This window comes from Nerophis ophidion, linkage group LG08 (genome assembly GCF_033978795.1).
Source record: "Nerophis ophidion isolate RoL-2023_Sa linkage group LG08, RoL_Noph_v1.0, whole genome shotgun sequence".
In the NCBI taxonomy this organism is placed as follows: domain Eukaryota; kingdom Metazoa; phylum Chordata; class Actinopteri; order Syngnathiformes; family Syngnathidae; genus Nerophis; species Nerophis ophidion.
In genome coordinates, this window is record NC_084618.1 from 37,230,520 (window position 1) to 37,250,942 (window position 20,423).

A 20,423-nucleotide genomic window follows, 5' to 3' on the forward strand; every position below is an offset into this window, starting at 1 on the left:
AGAAACATGGAAAACAACCAATAGCATACTCACTAAACTTCAGACATTCAAAAACCGTGGCCTCCCTCTGGTCCTAGGAGTCTACTGGCCAAACACCATCACCAATGCCAACCTGTGGGAACTAACCAAACAAGAACCAGTGGAACTGCAAATCAGGAGAAGGAAGTTGAGCTGGATAGGCCACACACTCAGAAAACCCAATAAATCAATCACCAAACAGGCACTAACATGGAACCCACGGGGTAAAAGAAACAGAGGGAGACCAAGAACAACGTGGAGAAGAAGCACGGATCAGGAGATGAGGGCTGAGGGGCTGTCATTGCAACAACTTGACCGAAGGGCACAAGACCGGAATGGATGGAAGGCTTTCGTCGGCGGCCTATGTTCCTCAGGGAATACTAAAGCCTAAAGCAAAGCAAATCACGGTTTAGATTTTGTTTAAATATTTATATTCCATCCATCCATCCATTTTCTAGCGATTGTCCCTTTTTGGGTCACTGGAGCCTATCTTAGCTGCATTTGGGCGGTAGGTGGGGTACACCCTGGACAAGTCACAGGGCCAACACAGATAGACAGGTGCATGTCTTTGGATGTGGGAGGAAGCCGGAGTACCTGAAGGGAACCCACGCGGTCACGGGAAAAACATGCAAACTCCACACAGAAAGATCCCGAGCCCAGGACTGCTCAGGACCTTCGTATTGTGAGGCAGATGCACTAACCCCTTTCCACCGAGCTGCCCATTTTATACAATAATAAAATCTGAAATATTTACATTTCATATTTTATTATTGTATACAAAAATTATTCATCAGACAGAAATAAATACATTCAGTGATAAAAATCTTTCCAAAAACAAAGTTAAAAATAGAAACGAATCAAATGAAGTTACAAGTAGACTACAATCCTTTACAGCATGTTTCCCAGGGCTCCAGTGTTCTCTGTCCTTTTCAGTTTCTTGACAGCATGAAGCCACTTTTTAGGACGATCTGGTGACTTCTTTAGGGACGGAAACTTGTTAAATGACAACTTCTCGTCTTGTTTCCTATTGATATTGAGATAAAGTACACTGCCTCCCAGCTTTTAGGCATGATGGGAACTGATGTGATAGCCAAGAAAAAAATGCTAATACGTGCAATCACTTCGGAAAACAGCGTACAAATGATTGGCTTCACACAGTGTTTTCACCGCATCAGAATGCCGTCCACCATGGGAAACTGGAAGTAGCTCGAAGTTGCGTGCACCTATAGTTTTTCATGAAGCCTTTTCAGTTTAGCCGATTAAAGCTTGGATGACAACCCTCCAATTACTCAATATATTTTATTGTACAATCTTATTTATAACCCGTGACATTGTTTTTTTTTATCTTAAACAAGCTTAACAAACCGGTCAGTGGAATACAACACTGCGTTTCTTATTACTCATAGCATTTTGTCATTCTTGACAATCATTCTTTTATTATCTGCAGCAGGGCGGCAGACGTGGAAACAAGACACTCACAATAATTACATTTTTTTCTTTTTACAATACATCAATTACCGGGCGCAGCCAAAACGACTATATCAAACAACTAAGGCCCCGCGGTGGCAGGTTATGCTGTTTGATTTAGCAAAAGGTAGTGCATGAAATGAAGAGTGTCTGATGCCAGAGAGGTTTTCGGTTTGTATCCTTCCACATGTGAGGATATTTACACCCAGTGGGAGACGAGATGTTTAGTACACGCTTGAAATACATAAGCAATATGGAAGCTAATACTTCTGCCTTAGTTAAAACCAATCCCCCTAATGTTTTCGGTGCTGTTATTTTTGTGACTAATTTATTAAACCCCATAGGTCAGATTTACTTGAAATTTCTCACACATTCATATGTCTGTGTATATGTATGTATGTATGTATGTATATATGTATGTATGTATGTATGTATGTATGTATATATATATATATATGTATGTATGTATGTATATGGATACATGTATACATATACACATATGTATATATACATATCTGTATGTGTTTTGGCAAACTCTACACAAGGCCAAAGCCTTCACCCACACAGAAGGCCTCATGTCCAAATATGAGTTTGGCTCTCATTTCCCCCAGAGGACACACATGGAATTACAGACACAAAATCCCAACATCTGAAGACCATCACTAATCAGGAAGGCTCTCACCTGAAGCAATCAAATCCACTCCTTTTAAGTCTGCAGCTCCAGCTCAAACTTCAGGTCAACAAACACTGCTTGAGGAAAAATTACCAAATACAGAAGAGGCCAACAAACACTGCTCCAGAAGAATTGACCAAATACAGAAGTGACAACTGTTTACAGAGACCAGGGTGGCTGACGGTGAGATAACTTTAAATTATTTTGATGTTTGGATTTGATATGTTGAATTTATTTTAATTGCCAAGTGGTTGGTTGTTAAATGTTTAAATGTCAAATCCAAGCTGTTAAGGGTCACTATATGTACTTTTGGTAACACTTTTGCTTTAAAAATGGTTTATTGTAATTTGTTTATTTTTGTCTCTAATTGCTTTTGTATTTGTCAACCTTTTCCAAAGGTTTTTCACCTTACTGTTATTCAATGGAAAAAAAGAGACAAGTCCAAAATAAAAGGAGAAACAAAGATTTGTCTCATCATTGGATTGAAACAAGGATTGAAGTCCCAGTGAAACCCCTGGTCAAAATATCAAAACCCTTTTCAAGTTAGGGGAGAACACAAACAAGCAAACATAACTTGACAGTATGTGTGTATATGTATTTATGTATAATTATAAGTGATTATTTTTATAGCACTATATATATATATATATATATATATATATTAGCTTAGCTTATGGTAGTCCATTGTATCCGATAATGACTTCCACTTCTTTTATTGGTGGGTTTTGAGGTGACTAAAAAGTCCAATACGAGAGCCACATGGTCTATTGCAATGGGGGCATATGAAGATAGTGTTTGTTGTGGTCTTGGCTGCAAGGCCCATCTTCCTCCTCTGGCGTTTCCCTTCCCTTGCTGCTCTTCTCTCCTCTTCAAAATGTTGAAATCCTTCATGACAAAGTTGTCTCCAAAGAGGGTGATATGAGGCAGAGCTTTCCAGCTGTGTGTGTTGTATTCCACACCTCTTGAGAGTTATTTTCAGTTGGTCCTTATATCTCCGCTTTTGGCCTCCTGCAGATCTCTGGCTATGATGAAGTTGACCATACAGTAGTTGTCGCGGAAGTCTATCAACAGGCATTCTGATGGTGTGGCCGGTCCATCGCAATTGGTACTTGAGTAAAGTGGCCTCCATGCTCTTGGTACCAGTTTTGCTAAGGACTTCCGTGTGTGGCACACAATCAGGCCATGTCAGCCCAAGGATCCGCTGGAGACACTTGATGTGAAAGTTCTCCAGCTGTTGGATGTGGCGGCGATACAGGGTCCAAGCTTCACAGCCATATAATAGTGTGGAGACACAGATGGCTTGGTAGACTGCCACCTTGGTACGTATGCTGAGGTCTTTGTTCACATACACCCTCTTACCGAGTCTACCAAAGGAGGCTGAGGCATACCTTATTCGGTTTTGAACATCATTGTCCATGCTTCAGTTTTTGGAGAGGATGCTCCCAAGATATTTGAAGTCGGACTATTGCTAGGGGCTTGTCATCGATGTTACAGACAGGTGAGGTGGTCGAGTTGGCGGAGGGGAGTTCCATTGGCAGAGTACTTCCGTCTTTACAGTGTTCACAGTGAGACCCAGTCTACTATAGGCCTTCACAGCAGCTGTTAGCGTCGCCTGCAGAGCCTCTGATGTATGTGCCACGAAGGCACAATCATCAGCATACTGTAACTCCACAATGTTCACAGTTTTAACCTTGGTAGCCGCCTGCAGTCGTCTGATGTTAAATAAGCTTCCATCCAACCTGTAATCCACCAACACACCACTGCTTCCCTCAACTTCTTTGTGCAGTAGCCAGGTGACACTCATAAGGAAGATGTTGAATAGCACAGGTGCAAGTACACAACCCTGTCTGACACCTGTGGATACTATGAAAGGCCTAGACTGCAGTCCTCCTGTTGTTACCTGAGCCATTATTCCCTCGTGGAAACTTTGCAGGATGTTTACAAACTTCTGCGGGCAACCAACCCTGAGAAGGACCGCCCAGAGCAAGTCTCTGTTGACCGTATCAAAGGCCTTTGATAGGTCCACAAACGCCATGTACAGATCTTGATGATGCTCCCGACACTTCTCTTGTAGCTGGCGTGTAGTGAAAATCATGTCCACAGTGCTGCGATTTTTCCTGAAGCCACATTGAGACTCAGGCAACAGGTGTTCTGTTATGCTTCGTATGAGTCTTGACAGCATCACTTTGGCAAGAACCTTGCCAGTGGTAGATAGGAGGAATATTCCTCTACTATTGCCACAGATAGACTTCTCACCCTTCCCTTTATATATGGTTACGACATTTGCATCCCGCCATTGTTGGGGGACTGCTCTGCGGTTCCATATATCAGCAATGTAATGGAAAATTGCTCTGGTACAGAGATAGCCTCCCTGTTTAAGGATCTCTGCAAGGATGCCATCCGGGCCAGGGGTCTTGTTGTTCTTAAGTGACCTAATTGCAGCCCAGACTTCAGAGAAGGTTGGCGGAAGATCCAGTTCTTCAATAGTTGGGTAGCGGGGCAGCTTATCCAGCACTGCCAGATCAGAGGTGGCAGGTTGGTTTAAAAGTGTCTGGAAATGTTCTGCCCATCTGTCCACAACTTCTTTCTGGTCCTTTATGAGGGTTAAACCATCAGCCGACTTCCCAGGTGAGAGAGAGGAGTTCCTGGGTCCGTGGATGGTTTTCACAGCATTATAGAAGTTGTGCATGTCGTTCTTCACTGCAAAATGTTCGATTTCTTGAGCCTTGTCAGTCCACCAGTCATTTTTCAGTTTTCGTGGGACATGCTGTACCTCCTTCCTTGATGTTCTCCAGTGCTGCTTTAGCCTGACAGATGTAGGGTTGTTCAGGGCTGCGTTATGGGCCTTGTGCATGGTGTTCATTCTATGAGTTTTCGTCAAACCAGTCCTGACGCTCGCAACTTGGAGATAATCATGCGGTGGTCAGTCCAGCAATCAGCACCTCGCATTGCGCGGGTGATATGCACGTCCTTGGTGTCCTTGCGTCTCACGATGATGTAATCCAGCAGATGCCATTGCTTGGATCGTGGGTGCATCCAGGAAGCCTTGTGTTTATTTTTCTGTTGGAAGATTGTGTTGGTGATTGTCAGGTCATGCTCAGCACAGAGACTGAGTAGCCTCATGCCATTGCTGTTGACCTTCCCGATACCATGCTTCCCAAGCACTCCTTTCCATATGAGGTGGTTTTTCCCCACGCTGGCATTAAAATCACCAAGCAGGAAGATTTTGTCACTGCTAGGGATGCGCTGTAGGGCCTCATCTAGTTCCTGGTAGAAACGGTCCTTTGCCTCATTCTCGGATGGTAGAGTTGGCGCATAGGCACTGAGAAGAGTTGCGTAGCGGTGTTTTGCCAGGGGGAAACGGACAGACATTAGTCTTTCACTTATGCCGGTAGGTGTTTCAGTGAAACTGGGTAGCAGGCTGTTTTTTATTGCCAAACCAACACCATGGTGATGCGGTCCTTCTGTAGGGTAACCCTTCCAGAAAAAGGTATAACCCTGGCCTTCTTTTAGGGATCCCTCATCCAGAAGTCTGGTCTCACTCAAGGCGACGATGTCAATTCCATAACGTCTGAGCTCAGCAGCAACAAGCGCAGTTTTTCTTTGCGGCCGGTCCGGATTGTTGTCCAGGAGGGTTCTAATGTTCCATGTAGCCAATTTCAGGGGAACTTGTTTACTTTTTGTTTTTCGACCGCGGTAGTGGAATGTCCCGGTAGCTGCGGTATCCTACCCAGGGTGTGAAGAGTGGGCAATGTTTAGGCCACCTTTTTCTAGGCTTTTCCCCAACTTTGGGGTGAGCAGTGTGGCTCCTAAATAGGGCTGCTCAGTCAAACAGGGGTCTGCCGAAATCAGCAGCCACTCAATTCCCAGCTGATAGCGACCATTATGGCCCTGAATCGCTGAGGTGCAGGGATCTAACTAGAGGCTCCCACTTCATTCTAACCTGCCCCCGTTATCACACATCCTGACGCCGTCAGACTTTTTGCTTTAGAATCCAATTGCAGTTCTGGATCCACCAAGGTCAGAAGCAGAGACCTGTGCGGTGATACTTTTTAAGTGCCTCTGGGGGTGCACAGTTCCCAGCCGCACTATCTTCGCCACAAAGAGATGGAGCCTAGTGGCAAGGGGGAAACCCAGGACAACCAGCACCTCTTCACAGCTGCAGGAGGCCGCCGGCACCATCAGTCTGTTGTGGCCCGCCTACGTGTGCCTCCATCACGGTGCTTTTCTCTCAGGGTGTGCTCCCCTAGCCTTTGTCTTCCTGGACTTACCCGCAAGGCAGCGGATCGATCCCCTACCTTTTAGCCTGAAGTCGCAAGACTCCGGTTACCGTGTGTTGCCACGAGGAGGCAAGGTGAGGGGTCTTGGTGAAGGAGAGGCTTTGTACTGACCTCGGAAGGCTTACGCACTCTGCTTCCTTAACCCAGCTGGGTTGGTCAGCAGCAGGAGTTTTGCGTCACATGCATCCCTACATGCAACGTCTCTCTAGCATCCTGCACTAGATGCATCACTACACCCTGCGAGCCAGGCCCGCTAACACACACACACATATATATATATATATATATATATATATATATATATATATATACACACACACATATATGTATAATAATATGTGAATGTATGTATATATGGATACATGTATACATATACACATGTATGTTTACATATCTGTGTGTGTATATGTATAATTATAAGTGATTATTTTTATAGCACTATATATATATATATATATATATATATATATATATATATATATATATATATATATACACACACACATATATATGTATAAGAATATGTGTATGTATGTATGTAGGGGTGTAACTGCACACAAAAATTCCGGTTTGGTACGTACCTCGGATTAGAGGTCACGGTTCGGTTAATTTTCGGTACATTAAGAAAACAACAAAATATAAAATTTTTGTTTATTTATTTGCCAAATTTGTAAAAAATGGCTTCATCCTTTTAACATTGGGAGCACTATAATAATTCTGCCCACGTTAATCAGCATCAAACAGCCTCGAATTGTTGCTCAATAAAATGACAAAACTTTTCTTCTACATAGAAAAAGTGCAACATTAAACAGTTTCAAGTCAACTCATCATGCTTAATTTATCACAGCCTTTGGGAAGCCTGTAGTTGATTTTTATTATGTAAATGTTATATTTTTATCAACATGTGATAGCAGGGACCTGCCATTCAAAGGTTTTCTGTCCGTAAAACATGCACATGCACACACACACACACACACACACACACACCGCAAAATGAGCTAACGTTACGCTAAAAGCTAATTAACCTTCACCTCAAGCCAGAACTGCGAGCGAGCTGGGCTGCAGTTTAAGTTTCTAGAAGGTCAACAGGATCATAGTGATGTTAGTAGTAGTTGACTGGGAGGTGTTTATTATCATTTGGGGAGAGTACGTTGCCTTATGCTCACTTGCTAAACACCTATTCGCTCGACGCTGAAGCATTTACTACATGCGCTCTGAATACGCACTGCTGATTGGCTGTTACCGCTATATATGTAACCAATCAGATGGTTGTGTGGGTGGGACATTGCTGGGTGCTGAGATAGAGGCAGAAGAAGTAAAGCAAATTGTTAAGACTTTAGCTTTGAAATTCGTTCGGTACACACCCGTACCAAAACGATTCAATACAAATACGCGTACCGTTACACCCCTATATTTATATATATATATGTATATGTATTCATATATATATACACATATATGTATATGTGTGTGTGTGTATGTATGTATGTATGTATGTATGTATATATATATATATATATATATATATATATATATATATATATATATATATATATACTACCGTTCAAAAGTTTGGGATCACCCAAACAATTTTGTGTTTTCCATGAAAAGTCACACTTATTCACCACCATACGTTGTGAAATGAATAGAAAATAGAGTCAAGACATTGACAAGGTTAGAAATAATGATTTGTATTTGAAATAAGATTTTTTTTTTTACACCAAACTTTGCTTTCGTCAAAGAATCCTCCATTTGCAGCATTTACAGCATTGCAGACCTTTGGCATTCTAGCTGTTAATTTGTGGAGGTAATCTGGAGAAATTGCACCCCACGCTTCTAGAAGCAGCTCCCACAAGTTGGATTGGTTGGATGGGCTCTTCTTGCGTACCATACAGTCAAGCTGCTCCCACAACAGCTCAATGGGGTTCAGATCTGGTGACTGCGCTGGCCACTCCATTACCGATAGAATACCAGCTGCCTGCTTCTTCTCTAAATAGTTCTTGAGACATGCAAATATAAATTAAATACACAGAGGACATAAGTAAAGGAAATTAAATGAGCTCAAATATACCTACAAACGAGTCATGATGATGCAATGTGTACTTACAGCTATCCTAAAAAGCATGTTAGCATTGATTAGTTTACAGTCACGGATTGACCAAATATGCCTGACAAGCACTCCAGCAACTCAATAAAATCAACAAAGCTCACCTTTTTGCGTTCACGCTAAGCATAAAACCTTTGGTGGACAAAATGAGACAAAGAAAGAGTGGCATAAAACACGTCTTTCTCCGGCAGCATCGGAGAAAGTTGTACATGTAAACAAACTAAGATGAGTTCAAGGATCGCTGAAATTTTTAGGACAAAACGATGCTTGCCAAATACTCCCATCAGTTAAGTATGTGTAACATAAACTGTTGGATTTCTAACAATTAGGAATGTTTCTGTCATGTTTGGTCTCCTACAGAAAATATACATGTATTACAACAAAAATTATTTTTTTATTCATCTTTTTCCATTTTCACACATTTCTGAAAAAGGTCCAGGGAGCCACTTTGTGCGGCGCGAATTGCTGACCCCGATGTAGGCCTTTAACTGTGCCCTATGTGAAAGGAGGTTGAACGTATGCGCGTTCTATCACTGAGCTGAAAGGTGACAATCATTCTTTTTAATTTCCTCTTCTTCAGCGCCAGGGAATGGACTACCAAGCCTTGTGCTAAAAGTCCTTAAGCATCGAAACTCCACTTATTGCCTAAGCCCTGGCTTTGTTTCACTGGCTGTAATCATACAGCAACACACACACCGGGGCTTTAAAAGGCTTAAGATGTCGGACACGGGCGGAAGGCGGCGGAGAAACGTGATGTCAGTGTAGCCCCATGAGGTCTAGGTGAGTGGTAAATGAGCGTGCTTTGAGTGTTATCACGTCATGTACCTGGCAAGCGTGGACTCTATTAAGTTACTATTGATTCAATCTGGCTGCAATTGTGCCAGCGGTGAGAAATGTTGTCACAAAGGCTTAAAATGTCAAAGAAACAGATTTATTTCAGGAAGGAACTAATGGATGATAGCAAGCAATCCCCAGAAGAATCTAAAATATCTTTCCGAGAGGCACTTACTTTTACAAAAAAAAAACCCCACAATTCATTTCACTTAATCAACACTGACTATTACATATATTAGCCAGTAGGATTATGCGATATAGACTATAAATGATATACATTTTGCAGACAATAGGGATTTTAATAGTATCATTATAATGCATATTGGTGTCCTGGAAATTTGGCAGCTGAATGCAACGGAGCATCCTCACTAGGGAATGAGCAGCTGACGTCCCTCCACTGTGCAAAGCTGCTTCTAAGTCAGCAATCCTCATCCCCTATAAACTTTTCTTTGAAAGTATAATTTCTGGAGGACAAAGAATATCTAAACATGTTAGACTAATTCTCATACGGTGTGCATGAGAATACAATGAGCCATGCTAACCGTTAAGCTCGAGCTCTTGAATGTAAAGAGGTGGGCAGATCAATACATAGTTGTAAATGGTCGATACTACTGTGATCAGAGCAATGTTTTTTTTTTCATTATCACAAAATCTTTTCAGTTTTTTTTAATTGTTTATAAACTTAGGAAATAACCCCTTGGACAAAGAAGGGCTTTAACGGCAAAAACCAAAGGATTTAAATCGTAGCCTATAGTCTGAAATACTTTCTAAATATTACATTCTTATTGTTAGACTGCCATGCTGTGTTTTTGTGTGATTATAACTGTGAATAAAAATGTTATCATTCAATGATATTAAAAAGTTGAAGTATCTCCATTGATCTGATTAATACTGCTCATGTAACTACTTGGTATTGGATCGATACCCACATTTATAGTATCCATGTAAAGTAGCCAAACAACAGAAGAAAAAGTGCTTATTACATTTTAACAGAAGTTTATTTAGAACCATGTTTCAACAAAAAGGTGTCATTTGCATACCAAATAATATAATGTGATATATATCATTATTGCAGGAGGCTGCATTGTATATTGCAGTGTGTCCACTCTAGCCCATCCCAAGTCTCAAGGTGCGCGCACTATGAAAGTAAATAACCTGCATTAATAAGTGTGGCTGTTGTCAACATCCTGATATAGTTTTTTTTTCAATTAACTCTAAAAGATGACTGTAGTTGTATACCATTTGTGGACAGCAACCAGCTGCTGCATCTACCTTATTTATGTTCTGACTGCACTGTTAACAATCAGAGCTATTAATGTTGACTCAGCAGTTTTCAAACAATTACAACATTGGTTTTGTTGCTTCTGTGTTGTGCAACATTATTGTTCATAAATGAGGTATATTTTGCCTTTTTACTTTTTGATGCACTCCAAACCGTCAAAGTTAAACTTTTTAGCAACCTCACTTCGATTACCACCTGCCTTAAGTTGATGCCTCTCTCTCTTTCCGGTTTAGCTAAACAAACACCCTGGTGATAATTACGGCTATTAATTTATCTTCACCCTGCATGCAATCTTCTTGGCGGTATAGCTCGGTTGGTAGAGTGGCCGTGCCAGCAACTTGAGGGTTGCAGGTTCGATCCCCGCTTCCGCCATCCTAGTCACTGCCGTTGTGTCTTTGGGCAAGACACTTTACCCACCTGCTCCCGGTGCCACCCACACTGGTTTAAATGTAACTTAGATATTGGGTTTCACTATGTAAAGCGCTTTGTGTCACTAGAGAAAAAGCGCTATATCAATATTATTCACTTCACTTCTTCCTTGTAAAGTTCCTGCAGCCAGTTTGATGACTCCAGCACGTGATAGCACTGGGCCAGGTTAGATAATGATCTCATTGGTTTTACACCGCGCTGATAAGCGCACACACCACATGCCTCATTTAAAGCATCGCTCCTTAGGATCAGGTTCTTCCACACAGTGTACAGTTGCCAGTTGGGATGGCGTAGGCGCTTGCTGTGGTGAGATTGTTGGCCAGTTCCTGTCTTTCCTGTTAGCTGTCAGCGGAGGGCCGCAGTGGTTTCCATTAACCACCGCTGGTAATCTTATCTGACTGACAGTGTGCTTTATAAACTCCATCCTGCAGCCCTTTAAACTCCTTCCTGGCTGCTAGTTTGGTGCTATAGTTTGATTGGCAGCTCATATTTTGCTCTGGATCGTTCAGGGTAAGTTTTTCTTAACCTTGTGTTTCTCCCTTTCTCAGCGCTTAAAGTGAATGTGCAAATTTGAGTCAAGGCCAGGCAAAACTTATTTTCTGGCGAATACTTTAAATGTACATAATCCGCCCTTGATTGTTTGCTTTCCAAGCAGTAATGCGATGTTGAAGCACATTAAAAAAAATGCACTGCTTCATAGGGAGTAAACGCTTGTCTCCTTTACCAGAGTGAGTCCGTATCTCTGCTGGCAGGCGCCAGAGGTCAGGCTTGTGATTTTAATTAACACTGCCAAAATGGAAGGGTACGTGGAGTGACTCTGCAGTACTTCATTCTTCACAAGCGCTCCATTGATTGTGACGCTTTTATTCTGTGATGCTTTTTATTCTGAAGGTCAGTTTTCTACCAAAGCACTGTTTGCTCTTTTCTTAGCTTTACACAAAACCATCATTGTGATGTTATTATTACAAGATCTACAAACTCAATAACACAAAGCTTGACTTTATGGCTGTTTTTATTGAAGTACATGCCAAAAGTTTGGACACACCTCATTCAATGTTTTCTTTTATTTTCATGGCCTATTCACATTGTAGATTGTCACTGAAGGCATCAAAACTATAAATGAACACATGGACTTTCACAATGTTATGTTCGACCCTCTCAACGTCCATTGCTTTCGGTCTCCCCTAGAGAAGGGGGGGGGGGGGGGGGGTGCCCACATATAAATGGGTTGTACTTGTATAGCGCTTTTCTACCTCCAAGGTACTCAACGCGCTTTGACACCACTTAGACATTTACCCATTCACACACTGATGGAGGGAGCTGCCATGCAAGGCGCCAACCAGCACCCATCAGGAGCAAGGGTGAAGTGTCTTGCTCCGGACACAACGGACGTGACGAAGTTGGTACTAGGTGGGATTTGAACCAGGGACACTCGGGTTGCGCACGGCCACTCTCCCACTGTGCCACGCCGGTCCTCTCCAAGGTTTCTCATAGTCATTCACATCAACGTCCCACTGGGGTGAGTTTTTCCTTGCCCGTATGTGGGCTCTGTATCGCGGATGTCGTTGTGGCTTGTGCAGCCCTTTGAGACACTTGTGATTTAGGGCTATATAAATAAACATTGATTGATTGATGTGGAGTTATGTACTTAACAAAAAAAGGTGAAATAACTGAAAACGTGTTAAATTTTAGTTTCTTCAAAATATGGCACCCTTTTCTCTGATTACAGCTTTGCACACTCTTGGCATTCTCTCGATGAGCTTCAAGAGGTAGTCACCTAAAATGTTTTTCACTTCACAGGTGTCATAGTTTTGATGCCTTCAGTAAAAAGCTACAATGTAAATAGTCATGAAAATAAAGAAAACACATTGAAATGAGATGTCCAAACTTTTGGCCTGTCCTGTACATACAGTATGTAGCAACTTGAAGGGGAGTTATTATGCCAAACAAACTTGACTTACTTATTAGTACCTGTTTTTGTGTCTTTTGGGATCCGCATAAGTCTAGAAAATTTGAAATCAAACCATGGAGATGTGGCAGAGATATTCATAAAACAATCTTGCCTTCCTTCATCCGTTCTCCAAACAAGCTGTTTGAAATTTGCCGAATTTGTAATGTTTTTCCCAGTTGTGACGTCAGCAGCTACGTATCTCCATATATGGTAGAGATGTACCTGAATAATCGTTTTTTTCTCTCGATTATATTTTTATGATCGAGGAAAACTACAATCAAAATCAGAAATCAATTAGTTTTCCAGCCCTAGTTGAAACATATCTGCCAGTACAGTAGACTTTATATGAAAGCGCTAAAACCATGATTCGCGGGAAGAATATGCATTATGCAGTCAAAGTGCAGGCACGTAAATAAATTTGCCCGCAAAACTGCGCATCGACCTGAAGAGATGTTAAGAAAGCGGCTTGAAGATAACATCACCCCTTTAGAGTGTTTTGATATAAGAGCTGTTCTTCTGTGAATTATGCTTTAATTTGCCAGCAAAAATTTGAGTTACAAGCACCCCCAACATTATTTGGTCTAGCACATGTCACAGTGAACCTCATTAGATATGACTAAAACATCTTGTCTGACTCGCTACCATTAGCTTATAGCTAGAGATCAACATAACTCTGTTTTCCAACCATGGGAAGGAATAAGTTAGTGTAAAGGACATTGCTGAGAAAAAGTTGACGATAGTCCTTGAATTAAAGAAAGAAAGAATCAAAAACATGACAGTATGTGTAGCCAACTTGGTGTAACAATTTGAGCGTATCCCTGCTAGTCTGTACACTATACTGAACCAGAATTAGTCTAATGCCAGTCGAGGTTGTTTGAATAATATTTAAATGGCTGACATTTATCCATGAAAATATGCAAAATCTAATGATGGTGTGTTTGACACGCAGCTGTAAGGAGATACTGTAGAAGTCCACTATCCAAGGTAAAGGCTGTAGTGGGGTTGTACGGTATACCGGTACTAATAAAGTACCGTGGCACTAATGAATTAAAAAGGGTAGTATATTGCCTTTGAAAAATACAGGCACTTTTTTTTATCATGCGCCTGATGGTGTTGCAAGTCAATACATGCACAGACCAATTATAAGCGGAAATGGTGTAGAGAAAGGAGAGAGAGACTGGATGTATTTTGGCTTAAAAACAATTATGGTACTGTTATACACGTTGAAGCGCCGGTCTGCAAGCAGTGCTTTAAAACATAGCTAGCTAGGGCTAATGTCCATACATAATGTCCATACACATTGTTTCAGCTACTTTTAACTTACTAACTAACCTGCTTTGTGGTTAGAGTGTCTGCCCTGAGATCGGTAGGTCGTTGCAGGCATACTAAATACTATCACAAATGGGAGCCATGGTCTCCCTGCTTGGCACTCAGCATCAAGGGCCACAATTTGGGGTTAAATCACCAAAATGATTCCCTGACACGGCCACCGCAGCTGCTTACTGCTCCCCTCACCTCTCAGGGGGTGAACAAGGGGATGGGTCAAATGCAGAGGTTACATTCACCACACCTAGTAAGTGTGTGTGCGTGTGCGACAATTATTGGTACTTTCCGCCATGGCAACAAATAAACTATTTCTTAAAAAATCTTTAAAAGCATGACAATGAATAGTAAACATACTTCACTACACACCGTAAAAGGATACAATAGCTAAACAGGAACAACAAGGTAGCTCTCCTGAATGTAAACAAATGAGTGAATCTACACAAATATGGTCTGTAACAATACCAAGTACAAGAGCTGTGTAGTCGATACTACAAGAATTACATCAATATATTTTTTTTTACCACAAAATAGTTTGTCTTTTTTAGTTTTGGATCCTTACCCAAATTTGTAGTATCAGTCAAAACTTATGTGAATTACCCAAATAGGAGCGCTTAATACATTTGATCAGAAGTGTAAATAGAACATGTTAAAACAAAAAGTAACCTGATATTAACAGTAAATGAATAATCCATCCATTCATCTATTTTGTCCAGCTTTTCCCTCATAATTATGACAAAATAATACAATCAAAAACCACGCCATATGTCACTGCATATTTTAGCAGCCAAATTAGGAGCCGTTGTAATCTGTTTGCTTGCTTACTTAAAAAAGAAGTTGTCTAGTATGTTCACTGTTATTTAATGACATTATTTGATTGCAATAAAAAACGTATGTTTGATTTATCACCAGATTTTCTGTTAAAAAAGCCAATAATGAAATTTCTTTGGTGCCCTTTTATTTTGAAAAGTATCAGAATACATTTTGGTACCGGTACCATAATATTGGGACAACCCTATGCTTTACATTATCACTTCACAAAACTACTGTATTGTTAATAGTAGTTTTCACACAGTATTTTAACTAAAAGTGTGTGTTTTTTAAAGGCATCACTGTCACAGAACTAATTAAACTCGTAAATTGAGGTACTACTGTACCTTCTTATAATATGTCCGTCCATCCCATCCATTTTCTACCGCTTCTTCCCTTTTGAGGTCGCGGGGGGCGCTGGCACCTATCTCAGCTACAATCGGGCGGAAGGCGGGGTACACCCTGGACAAGTCGCCATCTCATCGCAGGGGCAACACAGATAGACAACACTCACATTCACACACTAGGGCCAATTTAGTGTTGCCAATCAACTTATCCCCAGATGCATGTTTTTTGGAAGTGGGATGAAGCCGGAGTACCCGGAGGGAACCCACGCATTCACGGGGAGAACATGCAAACTCCACACAGAAAGATCCAGAGCCTAGGATTGAACCCAGGACGGCAGGACCTTCGTATTGTGAGGCAGACGCACTAAACCCTCTCCCACCGTGAAGCCCTTCTTATAGTATGTTTCTTACAAAATTTAAAATATCAAAATCCTTAGATCTTTTGGGTCGGCAACCCTTAAATCTCTTAAGTGCGCAACACAGCTATTCTTTATTTTTTTTTATTAGTAACAACACAGGGTACCTGTCAGTCATACATCAGCACTAACAAACACACATCCGGCAAGTAATCGCTTCCCCCTTCTGTTGTGGCACTTTATAGCACAACATAGTCCTTTACAGTTGCAGCAGACTGACCCCTGACCCCATCTGGGGGCCCACAAGCCCTGCACAGGGTGGCCCCCAGTGACGCGCACAGGATGACATTTATTGTTTCAGCTCCAGAGTGAGCTGTTAACAGAATTCCTTGCAGCACCTGCACTTGGCGGGGCCATAAAAAGCTTTACATCAGTCTCGCTCCATCCAGCCCTGCGATGCTGCTGCTGTAAAAAAAAAAAAAAAATGGTGGAAAAAAGCATTTTAGATTTTATTCAATTCTTTAAGTTATTCCTAGCTTTTTTTTTTTAGTTGAGAGCTGTACACAATTATTGTCACTCGAAAATCAAAGCACACACAAACTTAACATAAGTCACACATCTTTACGGGACGGAGAAGTCCAATCTTGGTAAATGATTACTGGAAATTAGGGATTTATTCTTCAATTATCAGGTATGTTCCACTCACTTTGTTTGCTGCTAAAGTATTCTTTTTTTTTCACCATATTGAAATCATTCTCAAAGGTCCTACAATAGTGTGATGGAAGTGTGTTAGCCTTGATGCTAGCATTTCAATCGTTTTAAAAGCACTTTTAATAAGCCCTAGTAGGAACACGCTGTATGTGTGCCTGTAGCTTCAACGCTAATATGTAGTGATGGATAAATGACATCTAGGAGTGCGTGGCACACTCACTACTTTTATTGACTCTGCACCGATATTTGCAAAAATTTTTATTGAGTCAAGGGGCAAACCGATATTTGCAAAAATTTTTAATGAGTCAAGGAGCAAACCGTAAAATAAAATTTTCCTTAGTTGGTGCGTGAAGAACAAATGGTCCCACATTTAGAAATTTTACCTTTTTCATAGTTCCATTTAGTTTAATGATGGTGAGGAAAACTGCCACTCCTCCTACAGTGCTTCCTGAAAAACAGTTTAGCTCTTCACATGTTTTTTTTCCCTAAAGTGAAAAATACACATCGAGGCATCGTGGGTCACAATATCAGTCCTTATGTTTCATAAAGTGTTGATGCTCCAGTGTTGTTTGACACGTTGCTACCAATAAAATACACATCGAGGCATTGTGGGTCACAATATCAGTCCTTATGTTTCATAAAGTGTTGATGCTCCAATGTTGTTTGACACGTTGCTTCCAATGTGCTGTTTGTTGCTGACTGGTTGATAGTTGACAGTGCTTTATTTCAAAATATATTTTTCCTTAATGGTGTCATTAAAAGTGAGCGTTGGGCACCTCGTCTCTCAAAGGTGAGGGAGTGATGGATTTTTCATAAAGCAGCTTTATGGACGCATATTACTATATTTCCCAGGCTGTAAAAAGCACCCAAATTTTTGAAGAAAAAATTATGTTCAATAGAAAAGCGCTATATAAATCTAATCCATTATAATTATTATTATTAATATTATTATTACATCTATTAGCCACACCGGACTATAAGCCACGGATATATACCGGTATGAAAGATTCTGTAAATTGTTATTTACATACCTTAATTGTTTCCAAACAGTGCCTCTTACAAGGTTGATCAAACAAAACAGAAGTGATCGTCATTGACCACTAGCTGCGGAAGCTAGTTCTCCAATCAGCTAAACAGATTCAAAATCCAACTGTGCTGTTTTTGTAAATTTATGAAACTGAAACAATACGAAAATAATGCCATTAGAAGGCATTAATACTAACACAAACAGTTGTAAAAGTGTTACCACATTGGCTAATGTTAACTATGATAGCTTGATTACATTACATACAAATATGCATGAAAACACTCCTACAGCTATCACACATGGGCCGGTTTAGTAAGTATGAATAGTTTTAGTTATATTTAAAAATTCAAAAACCTTGCTCGGAGTGATGAAGGAAGAATGCTTTCGAGTAGAACGCTATAGACAAACCTTTCTTTCGGTTCAAGTAACAAAACGACAAGTACATTTTGAACCTGCAGCAACGGTAGTGGGTGAAGTCGTTCAAAATATGGCACCATAGCACAAACAGTAACACAGGGGCGGTATAGCTCGGTTGGTAGAGTGGCCGTGCCAGCAACTTGAAGGTTCCAGGCTCGATCCCCGCTTCCACCATCCTAGTCACTGCCGTTGTGTCCTTGGGCAAGACACTTTACCCGCCAGCTCCCAGTGCCACCCACACACACTGTTTTAAATGTAACTTAGATATTGGGTTTCACTATGTAAAAACGCTTTGAGTCATTAGAGATAAGCGCTATATGAATATAATTCACAATTCACATATTTTCAGTGTCTCTGTTGGTGTAATATAAAATCCATTTGTCTAATACAAAACATTTATCAAAGAAAAATCTGTAAATGAGCCGCCCAGATTTATAAGCTGAAGGGTACAAAGCGTTGGAAAAAAGTAGTGGCTTGTAGTCCAGAAAATATGTTACTGTTTAATTAAAAAAGTCCCTTTTAATCAATTCAGTACTACATCGGTTTCTGGTCTTGTTTTGCTGACATGAGAAAAATGATGCCGTCTCACCTGCTTTTTGACGCCTGCGTTACAAAGCACAAACGGTCTATGACATTGTACCTGATACCGCCTTTAAATCAACATATCCAGCAGTGCATCAGAACCTTTATAACATTCTGTTCCAGGAAACCACCTGAAAGTCTGAAACCTGAGACATTTCTCACTGGTGTAAACTTGCATAGACTGCTGCACACTTCACAAAAGTCTTGGCCTATTTCTGTCAAAGAGGGTTTTTACAAAAAAACCAAACTCGAACAACTATTCAGTTTTAGTGTGAATCCAGTGTTTCGGAGCTTGAAAAGGCTTCCACCCCTAATTTTTCAGCGATTTGTCATTACAAAGACTACATTCCTTGACTTTTTGCTTTTTCAAAGTGCAATTCAAAGAAAACCAGTCATCTAAAATTGAGCAAGAACCAAATCTTAACATGAATATTTCACAGCTGTTTGCCTTTTGAGCCAGCATTCAGTCACATCCCCAACCTCCTGCTTCTCCTCAGTGCGTCTTTTATTCTCAAGTCAAGATGGCTGCTTTGGCCTGTAGCTGGCTGTTAACACCTCCAGCCCAGAAAGGGGGGGCTGTCGTTTTGTTGCTGCTCACCACAGGAAAAAGAGGGGGGGGGGGGGGGGGGGGGGCATCGAAAAACCCTCTGCAGTCGTCGCAGGCTTGAGTTTATGTTGCGTGAGCTCAGCGTTTGCCTTTGGAAAAGAAGTAGGTCAGCACAGAGACCTCGTTCAACCCGAGCTGAGCTGTGTGCGTGTGCGTGCGTGCGTGTGCGCGCGTGTGCGTGCGTGCGTGTGCGCGTGTGTGTGTGTGTGTGCGCGTGTAAGTCGTGTTAGTGTGTGTGAATTCCACATTCATCGAGATCCATCCTGACCTCCGCTGACTTCCAACACACGGTATGCTGAAATCCTTGCTGCCTGGTGTCAAGGCGAGCGACCCAGACGCCACTCAAGCATCAGTATGGGCGGGAAGGTGCTGTTATGATGGCGGAACGGAGCAGCACACTTTGAGAGCGGTTTCGGCCTGAGGGGAGAAAATCCGCCGGTCCAAATTCCCTCTCCTTTCCGCCTCGCTCATTTCACAGCATGCTGCTGTTGTTAGGGGATGGCTGGCATGCTCCGCCCCTTCACCCCCGCCAGGAGCCAATCGGAGATCATATTCCTGCCCGTCCTGCCGTCTGATTGGTGGGCTGCCTCAGCCAGTTGAGTAAAATGGGATTGATGGGTAATCTAGAGCCAAGTAGGACTAAATACTGTACACCTGCATGACAATGGGTTGAATCCCTTTTGAGGATTATGGTTATATTCTATATCACATGATGGTCCCAGATTAAAGCCTTCAATCCACCAAAAGTCGAGCATTTGTGTGCACCGTATGATATTGCGGTCTACTAATAGCTCAGTTCCCCTGACCTAAAATAATCCCACATTGCGTGATGAGCTTGTTGCTGCTGTTGTTGCATAGTGAGTGAAGTGACTAACGCGACGGCCTTGGTAGAGGGGCTGTGCTCTCTCTCCCCCCCTGGGTATTGTCATGGCTCCGAATGGCTAATGGGAAGTGAAACCAGAGCCGTAATGGCCGCCCAGTCGGGTCCTTCGCTACACTAAACGAGTGTGTTGGTAGAAGCGGAACTAATGTGTGTACAGATTTTTCAAAAGAGAAAAAAGTCTGACGCGCCTTTACAGTTCAGTACAATAATTAAAATGTGAACATGCTGTGCATATGGAATATTCCTCCAACACCTTTTTGTGTGTCTGCCCCTGCTCGCACACACTCTCCTTTTTTTACCTCCTTTAAGTGGTTCTCAA

The 20,423-nt window shown here is 41.6% G+C and overlaps 1 protein-coding gene and 1 long non-coding RNA gene across 3 annotated transcripts in view; one reads left to right on the forward strand and one right to left on the reverse strand.

The window, feature by feature from the left end:
- Positions 1-20,423, forward strand: part of jarid2b (jumonji and AT-rich interaction domain containing 2b) — a 228,595-nt gene that overhangs the window by 23,174 nt on the left and 184,998 nt on the right. The window contains exon 1 of one of the 2 annotated variants that reach the window (XM_061908487.1): positions 11,197-11,600. The exons of the other annotated variant lie outside the window; for it this stretch is intronic. The gene's annotated coding sequence lies outside the window, so the exon portion shown is untranslated. Of the gene's footprint in view, positions 1-11,196; positions 11,601-20,423 lie in introns of those variants that run through there. 2 annotated transcript variants of the gene reach the window in all.
- The window catches only part of LOC133557740 (uncharacterized), a 100,636-nt gene that overhangs the window by 1,560 nt on the left and 78,653 nt on the right, over positions 1-20,423 (reverse strand). The window lies entirely within an intron of this gene.